We start from the raw sequence: 25,851 nt of genomic DNA, 5'->3' as shown, positions 1-25,851 counted from the left end.
GGTTGGGTTAGAGGACCTCACAACATTGTTCAAATGAAACTTGTGTATTATAACGACCACAGAGTTTCACCATTAAATTCTCTTCTAAAATCTCTTCAAAAATCATCTTTTAAAATGTCTCTAACTGTTTCGCCGAAATAGTTCCATAACCTGTCTAAAACAGTTTCGCCCAAATAATCCCTAAACGTAATTCAGCGTGTTCCTTTTGTTTTTGGCATCTCTGCGCTAATGCATTTCAAATTAATAAGAAACCTGATTCCCGCGCTAAAACAATTCATCGCTAAGATGTTTCTTGGAGAATTGTTTCCATGGCCTTTGGCTATTAATATCCTTTGGAGTTCAACCGAAACAGTTGTTTCCGAGGCAAAGACATTAATGACTTGGATCTATTCCTGAAGAATCGTTTCTATGCGAAAATTTTTAAAGTCTGACAGATGATGTCATTGGTTGATTGATCTGTCAAGAAAGGGGAATTAATTTGTTGTTTCTAAGGGGAATTATTGATTCACGATAGGTGAATTGAGGTCGACAGCACAGGTGTTCCAAGGTCGATGTTGTTGTTGTTGTAAGTGCACGCTCTCAGCGAATGTCATGGTCGATGTTGTTGTTGTTGACACACTTTGATTACGCAATCAAGTTCTCGGAAATTCACTTCCCGCTCGAGTCCTAGGTCAATAACATTGTTCCCGTTAGAATTCAATGCGCATGTGCAACCTTCGTCCCGGAGTTATTACACATAGAAACAACAAATAAATCGACCTTGGAAAAAGAGGTCATTGACCCCATTACGTAATCATTCTCCCTAGGGAGGCTATGCCATTATTTGGTGTACTGTCAGTATTCTATGCCCATATTTGGTGTTCGTACGGGACTGGCACCCCCATCTCTACTCATAAAGTGACTTCAAGTAAATAAGGAAAAGACAGTTTACTTGAAGCTGTTATATTTTTGGGCTTTGAAATTTATATTTTCTGGGTGCATTCAAAATTCTTCGGCACACTTTAGAAAGATCTCTTGGCACATAATCCAAGAATCACTAGACCAGGCTATAATCTAATATTTGCTATGAGCGTTAGACGGTGAAGCACATTAAAGCTATAGAGTTTGACTGATCCCTTTTGCTTACTCTGATTGTCATTTCATTTATTTCTCAAAATAAAGAAGAAAATCCGGAAAAATTAGGGGTTTATGGCCAGTAGGAAAAAAAAGATCGAAAGGTCGAAAAACAATCGAATGACTTTCCCATCTGCACACAGTAAGGCGTCCTCAGCGTTGAGAAAGAAAGAATCTAAACCACAACATCTTAAAAAAGAAATGAACCATCCTAAGAAAGAAAAAAAGAAAGGACGCCTTACTGCACACAGTATGGCGTCCTCAGCGTTGAGAAAGAAAGAATCCATACGACAACATCTTAAAAAAGAAAAGAATCTAAAATGATACAGTAGCTATTCCATGAAAAAACACAGAAGTAGAATATATGTTATAATGCAATAATGTTCTTCTGTTGCAACATAAAAGCAAGTTCTAAGATAATTGGATAGTTAATAAAACATAATTATAACTTTTAATATTGCTACTACTGTTAAATTATTATCAGTATATAATTATTAGAGGATAGATAAGTAATAGGTAATTCTTATTAATAGGTAATAAATAACTATTAAGATAATTAATAAAACAAGACAATAAAACTAGTTGAAAAGAACTTAATTATTCTGTTGAACAATAATCGTCTTGTTTTATCGAATGCAGCAGCTATTCATTTGGGTTTTCAGTAGAAAGGGAGGTGCTACTCCGAACACTCACCCCTGCTGCCACCTATAACTTTTTTTTAACACCAAATATGGGCATAGCCTCCCTAGGGAGAACACGTGGTTAATGGGGTCAATGACCTAAATTTCCAAGGTCGATGTTGTTGTTGTTGTTGTTTTGGCCATGTGCATAGAGTCATTAGGGAGAACACGTGGTTAATTAAAGCGATTGGGAATTTGGAACACCTGTGCTGTGGACCTCAATTCACCTATCGTGAATCAATAATTCCCCTTAGAAACAACAAATTAATTCCCCTTTCTTGACAGATCAATCAACCAATGACATCATCTGTCAGACTTTAAAAATTTTCGCCTAGAAACGATTCTCCAGGAATAGATCCAAGTCATTAATGTCTTTGCCTCGGAAATAACTCTTTTGGTCGAACTCCAAAGGATATTAATAACCAAACGCCATGGAAACAATTCTCCATGAAACATCTTAGCGATGAATTGTTTTAGCGCGGGAATCGGGTTTCTTATTAATTTGAAATGCATTAGCGCAGAGATGCCAAAAACAAAAGGAACACGCTGAATTACGTTTAGGGATTATTTGGGCGAAACTGTTTTAGACAGGTTATGTGATTATTTCGGCGAAACAGCTAGAAGAGAATTTGAGGGTCAAACTCTGTGGTCGTTATAATACAGAAGTTCCATTTGAACAGTGTTGTGAGGTCCTCTACCACAACCCCACAGGGTTCCGATCCCCCTACCCCAACCCCAAAGGGTTCCAATCCCTCTACCCCAACCCCGAAGGAAGCCATCGGTCCTCAAAGGTCCACTGGGCTCCCAAAGGGCCCCCCCGGCCCTCAAGGTTCCCCCAGACCCCCCCCGGGGCCCAAAGGGCCCCTCCCCCCTTTGGCCCCCAAAGGGGCCCCTCTCCCTCCATCTCCTCCCTCCTCCTCCCCCTCCTCCCCTCCCCCTCCTCCTCCCCTCCTCCTCCCTCCTCCTCCTCCCACCTCCTCCTCCCCTCCCCTCCTCCCCTCCCCTTCCCTCCCCCATTTTTTTATACTTTTTTTGTGCATTGAGACAGAACGACCCCCTCCCCCGGCCCCTCCCCCCTCCAAAGGTCTGATTTTTCAAAGTTCATTTGAATTTCTTTCGTTGAAATGCAAGAGTTGTATTATTTCAGTAGTGTTAAGTTGTGGTTTACCGTGTCAAACTTACATTCTCTCGATTTTTCAAAGTTTATTTTGAATTTCTTTCGTTGAAATGCAAGAGTTGTATTGTTTAAATAGTGTTTTGTTGTGGTTTACCTTGTCCCAATTCCATTCTCTAATTTTTTCAAAATTCATTTGAATTTATTTAATTGAAATGAACGAGTTGGAATTTTTCAGTAGTGTTTTGTCGTGGTTTACCTTGTCACAGTCACATTCTCTTGATTTTTCAAAGTTCATTTGAATTTCTTTCATTGAAATGCAAGAGTTGGATTATTTCAGTAGTGTTTTGTTGCGGCTTACCTAGTCACAGTTACATTCTCTTGTTTTTTCAAAGTTCATTTGAATTTCTTTCGTTGAAATGCAAGGGTTGGAATATTTCAGTAGTGTTTTGTTGTGGCTTACCTTGTCACAGATACATTCTCTTGATTTTTCAAAGTTCATTTTGAATTTCTTTCTTTGAAATGCAAGAGTTGGATTATTTCAGTAGTGTTTTGTTGTGGCTTACTTTGTCACAGTTACATTCTCTTGATTTTTCAAAGTTCATTTTGAATTTCTTTCCTTGAAATGCGACAGTTGGAATATTTCAGTAGTGTTTTGTTGCGGCTTACCTTGTCACAGTTACATTCTCTTGATTTTTCAAAGTTCATTTTGAATTTCTTTCATTGCAATGCAAGAGTTAGTATATTTCAGTAGTGTTTTGTCGTGGTTTACCTTATCACAGCTACATTCTCTTGATTTTTCAAAGTTCATTTTGAATTTCATTCATTGAAATGCAAGAGTTGGAATATTTCAGTAGTGTTTTGTTGTGGTTTACCTTATCACAGTTACATTCTCTTGATTTTTCAAAGTTCATTTGAATTTCTTTCATTGAAATGCAAGAGTTTGAATATTTGAAAAGTGTTTTGTTGTGGTTTACCTTGTCACAGTTACATTCTCTCGATTTTTCAAAGTTCATTTTGAATTTCTTTCGTTGAAATCCAAGAGTTGGATTATTTCACTAGTGGTTTGTCGTGGTTTACCTTGTCACAGTTACATTCTCTTGATTTTTCAAAGTTCATTTTGAATTTCTTTCATTGAAATGCAAGAGTTGGAATATTTCACTAGTGGTTTGTTGTGGCTTACCTTGTCACAGTTACATTCTCTTGATTTTTCAAAGTTCATTTTGAATTTCATTCGTTGAAATGCAAGAGTTGTTATATTTCAGTAGTGTTTTGTCGTGGTTTACATTGTCACAGTTACATTCTCTTGATTTTTCAAAGTTCATTATGGATTTCTCTCGTTGAAATGCAAGAGTTGGAATATTTCAGTAGAGTTTTGTCATGGTTTACCATGTCACAGTTACATTCTCTTAATTTTTCAAAGTTCCTTTTGAAGTTCCTTTTGAAAAATCAAGAGAATGTAACTGTGACACGGTAAACCACGACAAAACACTACTGAAATACTTCAACTCTTGCATTTCAACGAGAGAAATCCATAATGAACTTTGAAAAATCAAGAGAATGTAACTGTGACAATGTAAACCACGACAAAACACTACTGAAATATAACAACTCTTGCATTTCAATGAAAGAAATCTAAATGAACTTTGAAAAATCAAGAAAATGTAAGTGTGACAAGGTAAACCACGACAAAACACTACTGAAATATTCAAACTCTTGTATTTCAATGAAAGCAATTCAAAATGAACTTTGAAAAATCAAGAGAATATAACTGTGACAAGGTAAGCAGCAACAAAACACTACTGAAATATTCCAACCCTTGTATTTCAAGGAAAGAAATTCAAATGAACTATGAAAAATCATGATAATGTAACTGTGACAAAGTAAACCACGACATAACACTACTGAAATATTCCAACTCTTGCATTTCAACGAATGAAATTCAAAATGAACTTTGAAAAATCAAGAGAATGTAACTGTGACAGGGTAAACCACGACAAAACACTACTGAAATAATTCAACTCTTGCATTTCACTGAAAGAAATTCAAAATGAACTTTGAAAAATCAATAGAATATAACTGTGACAAGGTAAACCACGACAAAACGCTTCTGAAGTATTCCAACTCTTGCATTTCAACTAAAGAAATTCAAAATGAACTTTGAAAAATCAAGCGAATGTAACTGCGACAAGGTAAACCACGACAAAACACTACTGATATATTCCAACTCTTGCATTTTAATGAAAGAAAACCGAAATGAACTTTGGAAAATCAAGAAAATGTAACAGTGGCAAGGTAAAGCACAACAAAACATATTTCAACGAAAGAAATGAACTTTTAAAAATCAAGAGAATGTAGCTGTGACATAGTAAACCGTGAAAAAACACTACTGAAATATTCGAACTCTTGCATTTCAACGAAAGAAATCCAAAATGAACTTTGAAAAATTAAGAGAATGTTACTTTGGCAGAGTAAACCATGACAAAATACTACTGAATTATTCCAACTCTTGCATTTCAATGAAATAAATACAAGATGATCTTTGCAAAATTAACATAATGTAAGTGTGGTAAGGTAACCCATGAGAAAACAACAGTGAAATATTCTAACTCTTGCATTTCAATGAAAGAAATCCATAAGGAACTTTGAAAAATCAAGAGAATGTAACTATGACAAGGTAAACCATAACCAAACACTACTGAAATATTCCAACTCTTGCATTTCAATGAAAGAAATTCAAATGAACTTTGAAAAATTAAGAAAATGTAACTTTAACAAGGTAAATACGACAAAACACTACTGAAATAATCCATCTCTTGCATTTCAATGAATGAAATACAAAATGAACTTTGATTAACGAAGAGAGTGTAACTTCGACAAGGTACACCATGACAAAACACTACTCAAATATTCCAACTCTTGCTTTTCAATGATATAAATTCGAAAAGAACTATGAAAAATCAAGACAATGTAATTTTGACAAGATAAACCGCAACAAAACACTACTGAAATATTCCAACTCTTGCATTTCAACGAAAGAAATTCAAAATGAACTTTGAAAAATCAATAGACTGTAACTGTGACAAGGTAAACCACGACAAAAAACTATTGAAATATTCCAACTCTTGCTTTTCAATGAAAGAAATTCAAAAGGAACTTTGAAAAATTAAGAGAATGTAACTGTGACAAGGTAAACCATGACAAAACTCTACTGAAATATTCCAACTCTTGCATTTAAACGAAAGAAATCCAAAATGAACTTTTGAAAAATCAAGAGAATGTAACTGTGACACGGTAAACCACGACAAAACACTACTTAAATAATTCAACTCTTGCATTTCAACGAGAGAAATCCATAATGAACTTTGAAAAATCAAGAGAATGTAACTGTGACAAGGTAAACCACGACAAAACACTACTGAAATATAACAACTCCACTACTGAAATATTCCAACTCTTGCATTTCAACGAACAAAATCCAAAATGAACTTTGAAAAATTAAGAGAATGTAACTTTGACAAAGTAAACCACGGCAAAACACTACTGAAATATTCCAACTCTTGCATTTCAATGAAAGAAATCCAAAATGATCTTTGAAAAATCAATAGAATGTAAGTCTGGTAAGGTAAACCACGAGAAAACACTATTGAAATATTTTAACTCTTGCATTTCAATGAAAGAAATCCAAAAGGAACTTTGAAAAATCAAGATAATGTAACTATGACAAGGTAAACCATAACCAAACACTACTGAAATATTCCAACTCTTGCATTTCAATGAAAGAAATTCAAATGCACTTTGAAAAATAAAGAAAATGTAACTTTAACAAGGTGAACCACGACAAAACACTACTGAAATAATCCATCTCTTGCATTTCAATGAAAGAAATTCAAAATAACCTTTGAAAAATCAATAGAATGTAACTGTGACAAGGTACACCATGACAAAACACTACTGAAATATTCCAACTCTTGCATTTCAATGAAAGAAATTCAAAATGAACTTTGAAAAATCAAGAAAATTTAACTGTGACAAGGTAAACCACGACAAAACACTATTGAAATATTCCAACTCTTGCTTTTCAATGAAAGAAATTCAAAATGAACTTTGAAAAAATTAAGAGAATGTAACTGTGACAAGGTAAACCATGACAAAACTCTACTGAAATATTCCAAATCTTGCATTTCAACGAAAGAAATCCAAAATGAACTTTGAAAAATCAAGAGAATGTAACTGTGACACGGTAAACCACGACAAAACACTACTGAAATAATTCAACTCTTGCATTTCACTGAAATAAATCTAAAATGAACTTTGAAAAATCAAGAGAATGTAACTGTGACTAGGTAAACCACGACAAAACACTACTGAAATATTCAAACTCTTGCATTTCAATGAAAGAAATTCAAAATGAACTTTAAAAAATCAAGAGAATGTAACTGTGACAAGGTAAGCCGCACCAAAACACTACTGAAATATTCCAACCCTTGCATTTTAAGGAAAGAAATTCAAATGAACTTTGAAAAATCATGAGAATATAACTGTGACAAAGTAAACCACGACAAAACGCTACTTACATATTCCAACTCTTGCATTTCAACGAAATAAATTCAAAATGAACTTTGAAAAATCAAGAGAATGTAACTGTGACAAGGTAAACCATGACAAAACACTACTGAAATATTCCAACTCTTGCATTTCAATGAAAGAAATTTAAAATGAACTTTGAAAAATCAATAGAATATAACTGTGACAAGGTAAACCACGACAAAACGCTTCTGAAATATTCCAACTCTTGCATTTCAACTAAAGAAATTCAAAATGAATTTGAAAAATCAAGAGAATGTAACTGTGACAAAGTAAACCACGACAAAACACTAATGAAATATTCCAACTCTTGCATTTTAATGAAAGAAAACCGAAATGAACTTTGGAAAATCAAGAAAATGTAACTGTGGCAAGGTAAACCACGACAAACCACTACTGAAATAATTAAACTCTTGCATTTCAACGATAGAAATCCAAAATGAACTTAGAAAAATCATGAGAATGTAATTATGACAAGGTAAACCAAGACAAAACACTACTGAAATAATTCAACTCCTGCATTTCAACGAAAGAAATACAAAATGAACTCTGAAACATCAAGAAAAAGTAACTGTGACAAGGTAAACCATGACAAAACACTACTGAAATAATCCAACTCTTGCATTTCACCGATAGAAATTCAAAATGAACTTTGAAAAACTAAGAGAATGTAACTGTGACAAGGTAAAGCACAACAAAACACTACTGAAATATTCCAACTCTTGCATTTCAATGAAAGAAATTGAAAATGAACTTTGAAAAATCAAGAGAATGTAACTGTGACAAGGTATACCACGACAAGACACTACTGAAATATTCCAACTCTTGCATTTCAATGAAAGAAATCCAAAACAAACTTTGAAAAATCCAGAGAATGTAACTGTGACAAGTTAAACCACAAAAAAACACTACTGAAATATTCCAACTCTTACATTTCAATGAAAGAAGTTCAAAAAGAACTTTGAAAAATCAAGCGAATTTAACTGTGACAAGGTAAACCTCAACAAAACACTACTGAAATATTCCAAATCTTGCATTTCAATGAAAGAAATCAAAAATGAATTTGAAAAATTAAGAGAATGTAACAGTGACAAGGTAAACCACGACAAAACGCTTCTGAAATATTCCAACTCTTAAATTTCAACGAAAGAAATCAAAAATGAACTTTGAAAAATCAAGCGAATTTAACAGTGACCAGGTAAACCACGACAAAACACTACTGAAATATTCCAACTCTTGCATTTCAACGAATGAAATTCAAAATGAAATTTGAAAAATCAAGAGAATGTAACTGTGATTAGGTAAGCCACAACAAAACATTACTGAAATATTCCAACTTTTGCATTTCAATGAAATAAATTCAAAATGAACTTTGAAAAAACAAAAGAATGTAACTGTGACAAAGTAAACCCCTACATAACACTACTGAAATATTCCAACTCTTGCATTTCAACGAATGAAATTCAAAATGAACTTTGAAAAATCAAGAGAATGTAACTGTGACAAGGTAAGGCACAACAAACCACTAGTGAAATATTCCAACTCTTGCATTTCAATGAAAGAAATTCAAAATGAACTTTGAAAAATCAAGAGAATGTAACTGTGACAAGGTAAACCACGACAAACCACTAGTGAAATAATCCAACTCTTGGATTTCAACGAAAGAAATTCAAAATGAACTTTGAAAAATCGAGAGAATGTAACTGTGACAAGGTAAACCACAACAAAACACTTTTGAAATATTCAAACTCTTGCATTTCAATGAAAGAAATTCAAATGAACTTTTAAAAATCAAGAGAATATAACTATGACAGGATAAACCACAACAAAACACTACTGAAATATTTCAACTCTTGCATTTCATGAAAGAAATTCAAAATGAACTTTGAAAAATCATTAGAATGTAACTGTGACAAAGTAAGCCACAACAAAACACTACTGAAATAATCCAACTCTTGCATTTCAATGAACGAAATTCAAAATGAACTTTGAAAAATCAAGAGAATGTAACTGTGACAATGTAAACCACAACAAAACACTACTTAAATAATCCAACCCTTTCATTTCAACGAAAGAAATTCAAAATTAACTTTTAAAAATCAAGATAATGTAAATGTTACAAGGTAAGCCACAACAAAACACTACTGAAATATTCCAACCCTTGCATTTCAACGAAAGAAATTCAAATGAACTTTGAAAAAACAAGAGAATGTAACTGTGACTAGGTAAGCCGCAACAAAACACTACTGAAATAATCCAACTCTTGCATTTCAAGGAAATAAATTCAAATGAACTTTGAAAAATCAAGAGAATGTAACTGTGACAAAGTAAACCACGACATAACACTACCGAAATATTCCAACTCTTGCATTTCAATGAAAGAAATTCAAATGAACTTTGAAAAATTAAGAAAATGTAACTGTGACAAGGTAAGCCACAACAAAACACTACTGAAATATTCCAACTCTTGCATTTCAATGAAAGAAATTCAAAATGAACTTTGAAAAATCGAGAGAATGTAAGTATGACACGGTAAACCACAACATAACACTACTGAAATAATACAGCCCTTGCATTTCAACGAAAGAAATTCAAATGAACTTTGAAAAATCAGACCTTTTGAGGGGGGAGGGGCCGGGGGAGGGGGTCGTTCTGTGTCTCAATGCACAAAAAAAGTATAAAAAAATGGGGGAGGGAGGGGAGGAGGGGAGGAGGAGGGGAGGAGGAGGAGGGGAGGGGAGGGGGAGGAGGGAGGAGATGGAGGGATAGGGGCCCCTTTGGGGGGCCAGAGGGGGAGGGGTCCTTTTGGCCCCGGGGGGTCTGGGGGAACCTTGAGGGCCGGGGGGGCCCTTTGGGAGCCCAGTGGACCTTTGAGGACCGGTGGCTTCCTTCGGGGTTGGGGTAGAGGGATTGGAACCCTTTGGGGTTGGGGTAGGGGGATCTGAACCCTTTGGGGTTGTGGTAGAGGACCTCACAACACTGTTGAAATGGAACTTGTGTATTATAACGACCACAGAGTTTGACCCTCAAATTCTCTTCCAACTGTTTCGCCGAAATAATCACATAACCTGTCTAAAACAGTTTTGCCCAAATAATCCCTAAACGTAATTCAGCGTGTTCTTTTTGTTTTTGGCATCTCTGCGCCAATGCATTTCAAATTAATAAGAAACCCGATTCCCGCGCTAAAACATTTCTTCGCTAAGATGTTTCATGGAGAATTGTTTCCATTGCGTTTGGTTATTAATATCCTTTGGAGTTTGACCAAAAGAGTTGTTTCCGAGGCAAAGACATTAATGACTTGGATCTATTCCTGGAGAATCGTTTCTAGGTGAAAATTTTTAAAGTCTGACAGATGATGTCATTGGTTGATTGATCTGTCAAGAAAGGAGAAATTAATTTGTTGTTTCTAAGGGGAATTATTGATTCACGATAGGTGAATTGAGGTTGACAGCACAGGTGTTCCAAATTCCCAATCGCTTTAATTAACCACGTGTTCTCGCTAATGACTCTATGCACATGGCCAAAACAACAACAACAACAACATCGACCTTGGAAATTTAGGTCATTGACCCCATTAACCACGTGTTCTCCCTAGGGAGGCTATGCCCATATTTGGTGTTAAAAAAAAGTTATAGGTGGCAGCAGGGGTGAGTGTTCGGAGTAGCACCTCCCTTTCTACTGTTTTCTATTTAATTTAACTTATCATTTATTTTCTTCAATTTGACTCATTTATTAAAGCTAAAGTGACTTATTATGTACGCGATGCAGTAATGAAGCCCCAGAACGTAAAATCTAGGGAAGCCCATAAAAGGGTACAAAAAAGCCCCAGACTACTGTTATTACTACTAACAACTCACTGCAGCACCAAGCCGCCTGAGGCCAACAGCAAAGTGCGCTCCTCCTCCATCCTAATCTTTTCAAAGCGTCCCTCTGTATACCCTCCCAGAAAGTTCCCAACTCCCTTGAATCTTTCTTTACGACACCCTCCCACCCCAACCGCGGACGACCTGCTTTCCGTATAGCCCTAGACGGTTGGTCGAAGAGTACAATCTTCGGCAATCTGTCATTCTCCATTTGCAAAACGTGCCCTAGCCATCTCAACCTTTCTCACATTATAGCCCTAGAAAGCGGGATCTATCCACACTTAAAGCGCCAGAACATGGTTAAAATACGTGAAAACTGACCGACAACAACTTGGAAAACCCGTAAACTAATTTTTTTTTTTAGCTAATGTAGGGTTGTACCTGATTAGGTGTTTAAAAATTGGGATAATTAATTTTTTGATAAGCAGTAGAGCTTTGACTGGTAAGAGAAGACCAAATTGAAACTCTTAAACTTCCAAAATTCCTAAACTTCTTGAACTCTTAAACTTCAATGTTAAGATAAGTTACTAACTCATTAAACGTAGGAAATACGAAAGTAAAGCTAAACGAGGGTCAGGGTAGTGTACAGACTATGAAAGGCAAATAATTTTTGTCCTCTGTATATCACTAAGAGTAAGGAGGTCAGTGTGTGCATAAAGGTCAGAGGTTGTATAATACCCGGTAAACGCAAAGTAGGTTTAACTACTTTCCGTTTCGAGAAGATTGGTAACGTTTGAAGTCCTGTGTTACAGTTGACCCATAATTCATGATAAAAAGACAATTAAAGGCAGACAAAAGCAGAAAGATGTTACTAACACTAGTCGTAATATCTTTTGATTGAACCCGTTCTATACGCGAAGTATAGAACACTGACGGTCAATGACAGAAAGAGCATGCATAAAGCTACTCTTAACGTTATAAAAACACCTTAATTAAACAGAAATGATCTGCCCGCTCTTTAGCTCCTTCTCCCTTTTCCCTCGTGATTAATCTTCTAAAATTCTGAACCAGTATTTTAAACTGAACCTTACTATATAGAAAGTAGGTTGGGATTGTTCCCATGTTGAATCTTTAGAATGATTCCAAGCTTATTATTAGTGGAGAAAGCATTATAATAGGAACTAAGGAGGTGTGAAGTGGAGGACATGGATAAAATTGCCGAGGATCTGGAAGATGCAGCTAGATGCCATGATAGTAAAATACTGTACTGGCATGTTAATAAATTGAGAGGCAGTACTCAATCTGGACTTGCCCCAGTCAAAGATAGGAATGGGGCCACAATTAGTGATGAAGAAAGAGTTAAAGGGAGATGGGCAGAACATTTTAAGAATGTGCTAAACCAAGATAGAGTTGCAGGAAAAAATGTAGAAGAAAATGAAAAAGTTTGTGATACCTTGTATGTGAAGGAAGATTTGTTTTGTGAGGAAAAACTAGCGACAGTACTAAAAGGATTAAAAAATAATAAGGCTCCAGGTGCTGATAGTGTGATAAATGAGTTTCTTAAATATGGTGGCTCTGAGGGAAACCTGAATTAAACCGTTGTATAAGAAAGGTGATAAGAGTGAGTGTGGTAATTATCAAGGCATTAGCCTGGTCTCTATAGGTAGCAAATTGCAGTAGTATAGATATAATGATAGAGAGCGGACAGTCCCCCCATATAGCTATAACGATAGAGAGCGGACAGTCCCCCCATATAGCTATAACGATAGAGAGCTGACAGTCCCCCCATATAGATATAACGATAGAGAGCGCACAGTCCCCCCATATAGATATAACGATAGAGAGTGCACATTCCCCCCATATAGCTATAACGATAGGTACGAGGGTGTCCCCCCATATAGCTATAACGATAGAGAGCGGACAGTCCCCCCATATAGCTATAACGATAGGTACGAGGGTGTCCCCCCATATAGATATAACGATAGAGAGTGGACAGTCCCCCCATATAGATATAACGATAGAGAGCGGACAGTCCCCCCATATAGATATAACGATAGGTACGAGGGTGTCCCCCCATATAGCTATAACGATAAGTAGCGGACAGTCCCATCATATAGCTATAATGCCTCCGAGCCGAGTTTTTTTTTTAACTTTGTTTTTTAACTTCTTTTTTAACTTTTTTTAAACTTTTTTTTAAAGTTTTTTTTTTAAATTTTTTTTAACTTTTTTTTGCCTTTTTTTTACGGTCAGTGGTTTACCTTGTCACAGTTACATTCTCTTGATTTTTCAAAGTTCATTTTGGATTTTTACATTCTCTTGGTTTTTCAAAGTTCATTTTGAATGAACATTTTGAATTTGGTTTTTCAAAGTTCAATTCTTTCGTTGAAATGCAAGAGTTGGAATATTTCAGTAGTTTCTTTTTGTTCTTTACCCTTTCTCATTTAAATTCTCTTATTTTTTCAAAGTTTCATTTTGAATTTCTGTCCTAGAAATGCAAGAATTTCAGTATTTCAGTCATTTCTTGTCGTGGTTTACAATGTCACAATTACATTCTCCTGATTTTTCAAAGTTGATTTTGATTTTCTTTCGTGAAATGCAAGAGTTGGAATATTTCAGTAGAGTTTCGTCGTGGTTTACCATTTCACTGTTACATGCTCTTGATTTTTCAAAGTTCATTTTGAATTTCTTTCCTTGAAATGCAAGAGTTGGAATATTTCAGTAGTGTTTTGTCATGGTTTACCTTGTTACAGTTACATTCTCTTGATTTTTCAAAGTTCATTTTTGGATTTCTTTCGTTGAAATGCAAGAGTTGGAATGTTTCAGTAGTGTTTTGTCGTGGTTTACCTTCTCACAGTTACATTCTCGTGATTTTTCAAAGTTCATTTTGGATTTCTTTCATTGAAATGCAAGAGTTGGAATATTTCGGTAGTGTTTTTTCGTGGTTTACCTTGTCACAGTTACATTCTCTTAATTTTTCAAAGTTCATTTTGAGTTTCTTTCGTTGAAATGCAAGAGTTGGAATATTTAAGTATTGTTTTGTTGTGCTTTACCTTGTCACAGCTACATTCTCTTGATTTTTCAAAGTTCTTTTTGAATTTCTTTCGTTGAAATGCAAGAGTTGGCATATTTCAGTAGTAACTTGTCGTTGTTTACCTTGTCACAGTTACATTCTCTTACTTTTTGAAAGTTCATTTTGAATTTCTTTCGTTGAAATGCAAGAGTTGGAATATTTCAGTAGTGTTTTGTTGTGCTTTACCTTGTCACAGTTACATTCTCTTGATTTTTCAAAGTTCATTTTGAATTTCTTTCATTGAAATGCAAGAGTTGGAATATTTTAGTTGTGCCTTGTCATGGTTTACATTGTCACAGTTACATTCTCTTGATTTTTCAAAGTTCATTTTGGATTTCTTTCGTTGAAATGCAAGAGTTGGAATATTTCAGTAGTGTTTTTGTCGTGGTTTACCGTGTCACAGTTACATTCTCTTGATTTTTCAAAGTTCATTTTGAATTTCTTTCGTAAAATGTAAGAGTTGGAATATTTCAGTAGTGTCTTGTCGTGGTTTACCTTGTCACAGTGACATTCTCTTGATTTTCAAAGTTCATCTTGAATTTCTTTCCTTGAAATGCAAGAGTTGGAATATTTCAGTAGTGTTTTGTCGTGCTTTACCTTGTCACAGTTACATTCTGTTGATTTTTCAAAGTTCATTTTGGATTTCTTTCGTAAAATGCAAGAGTTGGAATATTTCAGTAGTGTTTTGTTATGCTTTACCATTTCACAGTTACATTCTCTTGATTTTTCAAAGTTCATTTTAAATTTCTTTCGTGAAATGCACGAGTTAGAATATTTCAGTAGTGTTTTGTTTTGTTTTACCATGTCACAGTTACATTCTCTTGATTTTTCAAAGTTCATTTTGAATTTCTTCCATGAAATGCAAGAGTTGGAATATTTCAATAGTATTTATCGTGGTTTAACTTGTCCCAGTTACATTCTCTTGATTTTTCAAAGTTCATAGTTCCTTGAAATATGTTGGAATATTTCAGTAGTGTTTTGTCGTGGTTTACCTTCCCACAGTTACATTCTCTTGATTTTTCAAAGTTCATTGTGGATTTTTTTCCTTGAAATGCAAGAGTTGGAATATTTCAGTAGTGTTTTGTCGTGGTTTACCTTGTCACAGTTACATTCTCTTGATTTTTCAAAGTTCATTTTTGGATTTCTTTCGCTGAAATGCAAGAGTTGGAATATTTTAGTAGTGTTTTTTTGTGGTTTACATTGTCACAGTTACATTCTCTTGATTTTTCAAAGTTCATTTTGGATTTCTTTCCTTGAAATGAAAGAGTTGGAATATTTCAGCAGTGTTTTGTCATGATTTACCTTGTCACAGTTACATTCTCATGATTTTTCAAAGTTCATTTTGGATTTTTACATTCTCTTGATTTTTGAAAGTTCATTTTGAATTTCTTTCGTGAAATGCAAGAGTTGGAATATTTCAGTAATGTTTTTTCGTGGTTTACCTTGTCAAAGTTACATTCTCATGATTTTTCAAAGTTCATTTTGAATTTCTTTCGTTGAAATGCAAGATTTGGAATATTTCAGTAGTGTCTTGTAGTGCTTTACCTTGTCACTGTTACATTTTCTTGATTTTTCAAAATTTGTATTTCTTTCGTTGAAATGCAAGATTTGGAATATTTCAGTAGTGTCTTATTGTGGTTTACCTTGTCACAGTTAAATTCTCTTTATTTTTTTCAAAGTTAATTTGGAAATTTCTTTCGTTAAGTGCAAGAGTTGGAATATTTCAGTAGTGTTCTGTCGTGGTTTACTATGTCACAGTTATATTCTCTTAATTTTTCAAAGTTCATTTTGAATTTATTTCGTTGAAATTCAAGAGTTGGAATATTTTAGTAGTTTCTTTTTGTGCTTTACCTTGTCACAGTTACATTCTCTTGATTTTTCAAAGTTCATTTTGGATTTCTTTCGTTGAAATGTAAGAGTTGGAATATTTCAGTAGTGTTTTGTCGTGGTTTACCTTGTCACGGTTACATTCTCTTAATTTTTCAAAGTTCATTTTGAATGAGTTGGAATATTTCAGTAGTGTTTTGTCGTGGTTTACCTTGTCACAGTTACATTTTCTTGATTTTTCAAAGTTCATTTTGGATTTCTTTCCTTGAAATGCAAGAGTTTGAATATTTCAGCAGTGTTTTGTCATGGTTTACCTTCTCACAGTTAAATTCTCTTGATTTTTCAAAGTTCATTTTGGATTTCTTTCCTTGAAATGCAAGAGTTGGAATATTTCAGTAGTGTTTTGTCGTGGTGTACTGGATTTGGATTTCAACAAGAGTTGAAATATTCCAACTCTTGCATTTCAACGAAAGAAATCCAAAATGAACTGAAAAATCAAGAGAATGTAGCTGTGACAAGGTAAACCACGATAAGACACTACTAAAATATTCCAACTCTTGCATTTCAATGAAAAAAATTCAAAATGAACTTTGAAAAATCAAGAGAATGTAACTGTGACAAGGTAAAGCACAACAAAACACTACTGAAATATTCCAACTCTTGCATTTCAACGAAAGATATTCAAAATGAACTTTGAAAAATTAAGAGAATGTAACTGTGACAAGGTAAATACGACAAGACACTACTGAAATATTCCAACTCTTGCAGTTCGACGAAAGAAATTCAAAAAGAACTTTGAAAAAATCAAGAGAATATAACTGTGACAAGGTAAAGCACAACAAAACACTACTTAAATATTCCAATTCTTGCATTTCAACGAAAAAAATTCAAAATGAACTTTGAAAAATTAAGAGAATGTAACTGTGATAAGGTAAACCATGACTACACACTACTGAAATATTCCAACTCTTGCATTTCAACGAAAGAAATCCAAAATGAACTTTGAAAAATCAAGAGAATGTAAGTGTGACAAGGTAAATCACAACAAAACACCACTGAAATAACCCAGCTCTTGCATTTCAATGTAAGAAATTCAAAATGAACCTTGAAAATTCATGAGAATGTAACTGTGACAAGGTAAACCACGACAAAACACAACTGAAATATTTCTACTCTTGCATTTGAATGAAAGAAATCCAAAATCAGCTTTGAAAAATCAAGAGAATGTAACTGTGACAAGGTAAACCACGACAAAACACTACTAAAATATTCCAACTCTTGCATTTCAATGAAAGAAATTCAAAATGAACTTTGAAAAATCAAGAGAATGTAACTGTTGCATTTCAATGAAAGAAATTCAAAATGAACTTTGAAAAATCAAGAGAATGTAACTGTGACAAGGTAAAGCACAACAAAACACTACTGAAATATTCTAACTCTTACATTTCAACGAAAGAAATTCAAAATGAACTTTGAAAAATTAAGAGAATGTAACTGTGACAAGGTAAACCACGACAAGACAATACTGAAATATTCCAACTCTTGCATTTCAACGAAAGAAATTCAAAATGAACTTTGAAAAAATCAAGAGAATGTAACTGTGACAAGGTAAAGCACAACAAAACACTACTTAAATATTCCAAGTCTTGCATTTCAACGAAAGAAATTCAAAATGAACTTTGAAAAATTAAGAGAATGTAACTGTGACATGGTAAACCACGAAAAAACATTACTGAAATATTGCAACTCTTGCATTTCACGAAAGAAATTCAAAATGAACTTTTAAAAATAAAGAGAATGTAAGTGTGACAAGGTAAACCACGACAAAACACTACTGAAATAATCCAGCTCTTGCATTTCAATGAAAGAAATTCAAAATTAACTTTGAAAAATAAAGAGAATGTAACTGTGACAAGGTAAACCACTACAAAACACTACTGAAATATTCCTATTCTTGCATTTCAATGAAAGAAATTCAAAATGAACTTTGCAAAATCAAGAGAATGTAACTGTGACAAGGTAAACCACGACAAAACACTACTGAAATATTCCAACTCTTGCATTTCAACGAAAGATATTCAAAATAGAATTTGAAAAATCAAGAGAATGTAACTCTGACATGGTAAACCACGACAAAACACTAGTGAAATATTCTAACTCTTGCATTTCAACGAAAAAAATCCAAAATGAACTTTGAAAAATCAAGAGAATGTAACTGTGGCAAGGTAAACCATAACAAAACACTACTGAAATATTCCATCTCTTGCATTTCAACGATAAAAATCCAAAAATGAACTTTGAAAAATAAAGAGAATGTAACTGTGACACGATAAACCACGAAAAAACACTACTGAAATATTCCAACTCTTGCATTTCAAGGAAAGAAATTCAAAATGAGCTTTAAAACCTCATGACAATGTAACAGTGATACGTTAAACCACGACAAAAACACTACTGAAATATTCCAACTCTTGCATTTCAAGGAAAGAAATCCAAAATGAACTTTGAAAGATCAAGAGAATGTAACTGTGAAAAGGTAAACCATGATAAAACACTACTGAAATATTCCAACTTGCATTTCACGAAAGAAATTCAAAATGAACTTTGAAAAATCAAGAGCTTGTAACAGTGACATGGTAAACCACAACAAAACACTACTGAAGTATTCCAACTCTTGCATTTCACGAAAAGAAATTCAAAATGAACTTTGAAATAACAAGAGAATGTAACTGTCACAAGGTACACCATTACAAAACACTACTAAAATATTCCAACTCTTGCATTTCAATAAAAGAAATCCAAGATGAACTTTGAAAAATCAAGAGAATGTAACAGTGACAAGGTAAAGCAAAACAAGACACTACTGAAATATTCCAACTCTTGCATTTCAACGAAATAAATTCAAAATGAACTTTGAAAAATCAAGAGAATGTAAAAATCCAAAAGGAACTTTGAAATATCAAGAGAATGTAAATGTGACAAGGTAAACTATGACAACAAACTACTGAAATATTCCAACTCTTGCATTTCAAGGAAAGAAATCCAAAATGAACTTTGAAAAATCAAGCGATAGTAACTATGACAAGGTAAACCAATACAAAACACTACTGAAATATTCCAACTCCTTCAAAATGAACTTTGAAAAATTAAGCGAATGTAACTGTGACAAGGTAAACCACGACAAAACACTAAACACGAAACACGAAACACGAAAGAAATCTAAAATGAACTTTGAAAAATCAAGAGAATTTAACTGTGAGAAGGTAAACCATAACAAAACACTACTAAAATATTCCAGCTCTTGCATTTCAACGAAAGAAATCCAAAAATGAACTGTGAAAAGTCAAGAGAATGTAACTGTGACAAGGTAAACCACGACAAAACACTACTTAAATATTCCAACTCTTGCATTTCAAGGAAAGAAATCCAAAATGAACTTTGAAAAATCAAGAGAATGTAACTGTGACAAGGTAAACCACGACAAAACACTACTGAAATATTCCAACTCCTTCAAAATGAACTTTGAAAAATTAAGCGAATGTAACTGTGACAAGGTAAACCACGACAAAACACTACTGAAATATTCAAACTCTTGCATTTCAATGAAAGAAAAATTCAAAATGAACTTTGAAAAATCAAGAGAATGTAAAAATCCAAAATGAACTTTGAAAAATCAAGAGAATGTAACTGTGACAAGGTAAACCACGACAAAACACTACTTAAATATTTCAACTCTTGCATTTCAAGGAAAGAAATCCGAAATGAACTTTGAAAAATCAAGAGAATGTAACTGTGACATGGTAAACCACGACAAAACACTACTTAAATATTCCAACTCTTGCATTTCACGAAAGAAATCCAAAATGAACTTTGAAAAATCAGGAGATTTTAACTCTGACTCTGTAAACCACAAGAAAACACTACTCAAATATTACAACTCTTGAATTTCAACGAAAGAAATCCAAAATGAACTTTTAAAAATCAAGAGACTGTAACTGTGAGAATGTAAACCACAACAATACACTACTGAAATATTCCAACTCTTGCATTTCAACGAAAGAAATTCAAATTGAACTTTGAAAAATCAAGAGAATGTAACTGTGACATGGTAAACCACGACAAAACACTACTGAAATATTCCAACTCTTGCATTTCACGAAAGAAATTCAAAATGAACTTTGGAAAATCCAGAGAATGTAACTTTGACAAGGTAAACCATAACGAAACACAACAGAAGTAATCCAAATATTGCAATGCAACTATCTAAATCAATGCTGAGTACTTAAAAACTAAGAGAATGTAAATGTGACAAGGTAAATCATGAAAAGAGACTACTAAAATATTCCAACTCTTGCGTTTTAACGAAAGAAATCCTAAATGAACTTTGAAAAATCAAGAGAATGTAACATTGACAAGTTAAACCACGACAAATTACTACTGAAATATTCCAACTCTTGCATTTCACGAAAGAAATCCAAAATGAACTTTGAAAAATCATGAGAATGTAACTGTGACAAGGTAAACCATGATAAAACACAACTGAAATATTCCAACTCTTGCATTTCAAGGAAAGAAATCCAAAATGAACTTTGAAAAATCCAGAGAATTTAACTATGACAAGGTAAACCATAACAAAACACTACTTAAATATTCCAACTCTTGCATTTCAACGAAAAAAATTCAAAAATGAACTTTGAAAAATCAAGAGAATGTAACTGTGACAAGGTAAATCACGACAAAACACTCCTGAAATATTCCAACTCTTGCATTTCAAGGAAAGAAAGCCACAATGAACTTTGAAAAATCAAGAGAATGTAACTGTGACAAGGTAAACCACGACAAAACACTACTGAAATATTCCAACTCTTGCATTTCAAGGAAAGAAATCATAAATGAACTTTAAAAAATCAAGAGAATGTAACTGGGACAAGGTAAACCACGATAAAACACTACTGAAATATTCAAACTCCTTGCATTTCATGGAAGAAATTCAAAATGAACTTTTAAAAATCAAGAGAATGTAACTGTGACATGGTAAACCAAGACAAAACACTACTGTAATATTAAAACTCTTGCATTTCAAGAAAGAAATTCAAAATATACTTTGAAAAATCAATAGAATGTAACTGTGAAATGGTAAAGCACAACAAAACACTACTGAAATATTCCAACTCTTGCATTTTACGAAAGAAATCCAAAATGAACTTTGAAAAATCAAGAGAATGTAACTGTGACAAGGTAAAGCACAACAAAACACTACTGAAATATTCCAACTCTTGCATTTCAAGGAAAGAAATTCAAGATGAACTTTTAAAAATCAAGAGAATGTCACTGTGACAAGGTAAACTACGACAAAAACACTACTGAAATATTCCAACACTTGCATTTCAACGAAAGAAATCAAAAATGAAATTTTAAAAAATCAATAGAATATAACTGTGACAAGGTAAAGCACAACAAAACACTACTTAAATATTCCAACTCTTGCATTTCAACGAAAGAAATTCAAAATGAACTTTGAAAAATTAAGAGAAATGTAACTGTGACAAGGTAAACCACGACAAAACACAACTGAAATATTCCAACTCTTGCATTTCAAGGAAAGAAATCAAAAATGAACATTGAAAAATCACGAGAAAGTAACTGTGAGAAGGTAAACCACGACAAAACACTACTGAAATATTCCAACTCTTGCATTTCAAGGAAAGAAATTCAAAATGAACTATGAAAAATCAAGAGCATGTAACAGTGAAATGGTAAACCACGACAAAACACTACTGAAATGTTCCAACTCTTGCATTTCACGAAAGAAATTCAAAATGAACTTTGAAATATCAAGAGAATGTAACTGTGACAAGGTAAACCACGACAAAACACTAATGAAATATTCCAACTCTTGCATTTCACGGAAAGAAATCTAAAATGAACTTTGAAAAATCAAGAGAATTTAACTGTGAGAAGGTAAACCATAACAAAACACTACTAAAATATTCCAGCTCTTGCATTTCAACGAAAGAAATCAAAAAATGAACTTTGAAAATTCAAGAGAATGTAACTGTGACAAGGTAAACCATGACAAAACACTACTGAAATATTCCAACTCTTGCATTTCAAGGAAAGAAATCCAAAATGAACTTTGAAAAATCAAGAGAATGTAAATGTGACAAAGTAAACCACGACAAAACACTACTTAAATATTCCAACTCCTTCAAAATGAACTTTGAAAAATTAAGAGAATGTAACTGTGACAAGGTAAACCACGACAAAACACTACTGAAATATTCAAACTCTTGAATTTCAATGAAAGAAAAATTCAAAATGAACTTTGAAAAATCAAGAGAATGTAAAAATCCAAAATGAACTTTGAAAAATCAAGAGAATGTAACTGTGACAAGGTAAACCACGACAAAACACTACTTAAATATTTCAACTCTTGCATTTCAAGGAAAGAAATCCGAAATGAACTTTGAAACATCAAGAGAATGTAACTGTGACATGGTAAACCACGACAAAACACTACTGAAATATTTTAACTCTTGCATTTCAAGAAAAAAATCCAAAATTAACTTAGAAAAATCAGGAGAATGTAACTCTGACAATGTAAACCACAAGAAAACAATACTGAAATATTCCAACTCTTGAATTTCAACGAAAGAAATCCAAAATGAACTTTAAAAAATCGAGAGAATGTAACTGTGACAAGGTAAAGCACGACAATACACTACTGAAATATTCCAACTCTTGCTTTTCAACGAAAGAAATTCAAAATGAACTTTGAAAAATTAAGAGAATGTAACTGTGACATGGTAAACCACGACAAAACACGACTGAAATATTCCAACTCTTGCATTTCACGAAAGAAATCCAAAATGAACTTTGAAAAATCATGAGAATGTAACTGTGACAAGGTAAACCATGACAAAACACAACTGAAATATTCCAACTCTTGCATTTCAAGGAAAGAAATCCAAAATGAACTCTGAAAAATCCAGAGAATGTAACTGTGACAAGGTAAACCATAACAAATCACTACTGAAATATTCCAACTCTTGCATTTCAACGAAAGAAATCCAAAAATGAACTTTGAAAAATCAAGAGAATGTAACTGTGACAAGGTAAATCACGACAAAACACTACTGAAATATTCCAACTCTTGCTTTTCAACGAAATAAATTCAAAATGAACTTTGAAAAATTAAGAGAATGTAACTGTGACATGGTAAACCACGACAAATTACTACTGAAATAGTCCAACTCTTGCATTTCACGAAAGAAATCCAAAATGAACTTTGAAAAATCATGAGAATGTAACTGTGACAAGGTAAACCATGATAAAACACAACTGAAATATTCCAACTCTTGCATTTCAAGGAAAGAAATACAAAATGAACTTTGAAAAATCAAGAGAATGTAACTTTGGCAAGGTAAACCATAACAAAACACTACTGAAATATTCCAACTCTTGCATTTAAACGAAAGAAATCCAAAAATGAACTTTGAAAAATCAAGAGAATGTAACTGTGACAAGGTAAACCACGACAAAACACTACTGAAATATTCCAACTCTTGCATGTCAAGGAAAGAAATCCACAATGAACTTTGAAAAATCAAGAGAATGTAACTGTGACAAGGTAAACCACGACAAAACACTACTGAAATATTCCAACTCTTGCATTTCAAGGAAAGAAATTCAAAATGAACTTTGGAAAATTAAGAGAATATAACTGTGACATGGTAAACCACGACAAAACACTACTGAAATATTTCAACTATTGCATTTCACGAAAGAAACTGTGACAAGGTAAACCATAACAACACACTACTGAAATATTCAAACTCTTGCATTTCAACGAAAGAAATCCAAAATGAACTTTCAAAAATCAAAAGAATGTAACTGTGACAAGGTAAACCACAACAAGACATTACTGAAATAATCCAACTCTTACATTTCAACGAAAGAAATTCAAAATGAACTTTGAAAAATTAAGAGAATGTAACTGTGACATGGTAAACCACGACGAAACACTACTGAAATATTCCAACTCTTGCATTTCACGAAAAAAATTCCAAATGAACTTTAAAAAATCAAGAGAATTTAAAAATCCAAAATGAACTTTGAAAAATCATGAGAATGTAACTGTGACAATGTAAACCATGACAAAACACAACTGAAATATTCCAACTCTTGCATTTCAAGGAAAGAAATCCAAAATGAACTTTGAAAAATCCAGAGAATATAACTGTGACAAGGTAAACCATAACAAAACACTACTGAAATATTCCAACTATTGCATTTCAACGAAAGAAATCCAAAAATGAACTTTTAAAAATCAAGAGAATGTAACTGTGACAAGGTAAATCACGAAAAAAAACTACTGAAATATTCCAACTCTTGCAATTCAAGGAAAGAAATCCACAATGAACTTTGAAAAATCAAGAGAATGTAACTGTGACAAGGTAAACCACGACAAAACACTACTGAAATATTCCAACTCTTGCATTTTAACAAAAGAAATTCAAAACGAACTTTGAAAAAATCAAGAGAATGTAAATGTGACAAGGTAAAGCACAACAAAACACTACTTAAATATTACAACTCTTGCATTTCAAATAAAGAAATTCAAAATGAACTTTGAAAAATTAGGAGAATGTAACTGTGATAAGGTAAACCATGACAAAACACTATTGAAATATTCCAATTCTTGCATTTCAAGGAAAGAAATCCAAAATGAACCTTGAAAAATCACGAGAATGTAACTGTGAGAAGGTAAACCACGACAAAACACTACTGAAATATTCCAACTCTTGCATTTCAAGGAAAGAAATGCAAAATGAACTTTGAAAAATCAAGAGCATGTAACAGTGAAATGGTAAACCACGACAAAACACTACTGAAATGTTCCAACTCTTGCATTTCACGAAAGAAATTCAAAATGAACTTTGAAATATCAAGAGAATGTAACTGTGACAAGGTAAACCACGACAAAACACTAATGAAATATTCCAACTCTTGCATTTCACGGAAAGAAATCTAAAATTAACTTTGAAAAATCAAGAGAATTTAACTGTGAGAAGGTAAACCATAACAAAACACTACTAAAATATTCCAGCTCTTGCATTTCAACGAAAGAAATCCAAAAATGAACTGTGAAAAATCAAGAGAATGTAACTGTGACAAGGTAAACCAGGACAAAACACTACTGAAATATTCCAACTCTTGCATTTCAAGGAAAGAAATCCAAAATGAACTTTGAAAAATCAAGAGAATGTAAATGTGACAAAGTAAACCACGACAAAACACTACTGAAATATTCCAACTCCTTCAAAATGAACTTTGAAAAATTAAGAGAATGTAACTGTGACAAGGTAAACCACGACAAAACACTACTGAAATATTCAAACTCTTGCATTTCAATGAAATAAAAATTCAAAATGAACTTTGAAAAATCAAGAGAATGTAAAAATCCAAAATGAACTTTGAAAAATCAAGAGAATGTAACTGTGACAAGGTAAACCACGACAAAACACTACTTAAATATTTCAACTCTTGCATTTCAAGGAAAGAAATCCGAAATGAACTTTGAAAAATCAAGAGAATGTAACTGTGAAATGGTAAACCACGACAAAACACTACTGAAATATTCCAGCACTTGCATTA

At 33.2% G+C, this 25,851-nt stretch overlaps 1 protein-coding gene across 2 annotated transcripts in view; it reads left to right on the top strand.

The window, feature by feature from the left end:
- The window catches only part of LOC148953233 (mitochondrial proton/calcium exchanger protein-like), a 133,151-nt gene that overhangs the window by 82,113 nt on the left and 25,187 nt on the right, over positions 1-25,851 (top strand). The window lies entirely within an intron of this gene.

Source organism: Artemia sp. Qi Xiang Cuo, chromosome 4 (assembly GCF_049724085.1).
Source record: "Artemia sp. Qi Xiang Cuo chromosome 4, ASM4972408v1, whole genome shotgun sequence".
NCBI lineage: Eukaryota > Metazoa > Arthropoda > Branchiopoda > Anostraca > Artemiidae > Artemia > Artemia sp. Qi Xiang Cuo.
The sequence above is the reverse complement of the archived record's forward strand: the minus strand, read 5'-3'. Positions and strand labels throughout refer to the sequence as shown.